This window comes from Mustela lutreola, chromosome 5 (genome assembly GCF_030435805.1).
Source record: "Mustela lutreola isolate mMusLut2 chromosome 5, mMusLut2.pri, whole genome shotgun sequence".
NCBI lineage: Eukaryota > Metazoa > Chordata > Mammalia > Carnivora > Mustelidae > Mustela > Mustela lutreola.
Genome location: NC_081294.1, coordinates 112,794,903 through 112,797,088, shown reverse-complemented (window position 1 = coordinate 112,797,088; position 2,186 = coordinate 112,794,903). Strand labels below are relative to the sequence as shown.

At 42.3% G+C, this 2,186-nt stretch overlaps 1 pseudogene; it reads right to left on the bottom strand.

Annotated features, from left to right (window-relative positions):
- Positions 1 to 443: 443 nt before the first annotated feature.
- Positions 444 to 1,651, bottom strand: LOC131831405 (large ribosomal subunit protein uL4-like; annotated as a pseudogene).
- Between the last annotated feature and the right edge of the window lie 535 nt (positions 1,652 to 2,186).

The window sequence follows — 2,186 nt, the reverse complement described above, 5'->3', positions numbered from 1 at the left end:
AGACTAAGAAAATATTCACCCATTTCTCCCATTTCCCACCCTCTATCTCTGGCAACCATCAATCTGTTCTCTAGATCTATGAGCTTGGTGTTTGTTTGTTTAAACTTCCATGTATAAGAGAGACCATATGGTATTTGTCTTTTTCTGATTTATTTCACTTAGCGTAATGACTTTCAGGTCTACCCATGTTGTCCCAAATGGCAAGGTTTCGTTCTTTTTGATGGCTGAATAATATTGTATATATATACTACAATTTCTTTATCTATCCATGGATGAACGCTTAGGTTATTTCCGCATTTTGGCCGTGATAAGTAATGCTGCAATGGACACAGAGGTGTAATACACAAAAACCATACTGTTTTGATCTATTCTTCCCCCTCACTGCCTTTGGTCAGAATTAGGTGTCCAAGATGATTAGACATTTATGGAACAAACATTTAAGTTTAGGCAGCAGTCTTCTTTTCTTCTGTGGTGGGTTTCTTTTCTGCAGGCTTCTCTTCTCGGTAGCTGCATTTTTTTTTCCCACCAGAGGCTTCTTCTGCTCCTTCACGCCAACAGCCTCCTTTCCTGTCTTCCCTATCACAGGCTTCTTGACTGGAACCCTTCTCATCTGAGTTGGCTTCCAGTGCTGCTGCTGCCTTATCCATCTGGAGTTTATAATTCTTGCTCCAGGAAAGAATGGTTATTCCGGCTCCTGGTCTTGGCATATGGGTTTAGCTTCAATACGATTCACGGGGTTTTGTATGGATTCCACTTTAGGACTCTACCATGTGTGGTGCTCAGAGGGCTCTTTGGATCTCTGAGCTTTTCCACAGATCATCTCACCTGCGGGAAGCACTTTTTGGTCCGAAGGCAAAAACGTCCCACATGTTCTCCAGGGGCCAAGTTTCCAAGTGTTCAGTTTGCTTCCATTAAGGAGAGTCATTCCAAGGATGTTTCTGAAGGCCTTCACGGTACTGTTGTCCTCATTATAAAGGAGGCAGGGTCTCTCCTGTGCTGTATAGGACACATTTGGCCCTTGCCAGCTCTCAGATTTGCTGAGAGGCATAGACCTTCTTGATACCACTCCAAGCGTTCAGTTTCCTAAGAAGCAAATCAGGCTCCTTGGCCTTCTTGTAGCTTTTTAGCTTTGAGTTTTATCTCTGACCACCAAAACAAGTTCAGGCATTTTCTCAATTTGCTGACCTTTAGACATGCCCAGCGCTGGTAAGGCCAAAGGTGGCCTGGGCGGAGCACGTGGCCTATCGCTTCTGTTGTTGTGTTCACTATGCGTTGCCTATGGTGTCGGGTCTTGGTCGGTGCAAACATGCAGCCCCTTGACACATATTTTCAAAACCACCCTGGCAAGAACTGTGAGTCTCACTGACTCGAACTCTAGAAATCTGAGCCCCAAGACTCAGGATTTGTTTGCTGACAGGCTAATTCACTGATAGCACAGTGAATTCACTGTTAGTCTATTGTCATGCTAATTCATTGATAGTCTATTGTTTTTGCACAAGTTGGTGTGAACAAAGTTTACAATACCTGGTCAATTGGGAGTCTTGAACACAGCAGGCAAAGTGACATTTTTGCCGGAAGATTTCCTCTTTTTGAAGTACACTGATACCAGTGGGCAGGCACATGCCATGGCAGGGAGAGAAAGCCATGCTCCTCTCAAGCTCACTGGCTTCCAGAGGAAAAACTATTTTGATCTCTTCATTTTTTTTTTTTTTCAGACTAATGTTCTTGTTTTCTTTAGATGAATATCTAGAAGTGGAATTGCTGATCACATGGTAGTTCTATGCTGATCACAAGTTTTGAGGAACCTCCATATTGTTTTCCACAGTGGCTGAACCACTTTGCATTCCCACCAACAGTGCATTAAGGCTTCCCTTTTCTCCATATCATCACCAACAATTATTACGTCTAGTCTTTTGGATAAAGGCCATTCAAACAGGTGTCTGGTGATACTTCACTGTGGTTTCGATCTGCATTTCTCTGTTTAAGGACATAGAGCATCTTTTCATGTACCTGTTTCCATCGGTATGGCTTCTTTAGAAAAATGTCTGTTCAGTTCTTCTCATTTTTAACTGGACTTTTTTTGCTATTGAGTTGTATGTGTTCTCTATATATTTTGGATATAAGCCTCTTCACAGATATATGATTTGCAAATATTTTCTCCCATTCAGTAGGTTGCCTCTTAATTT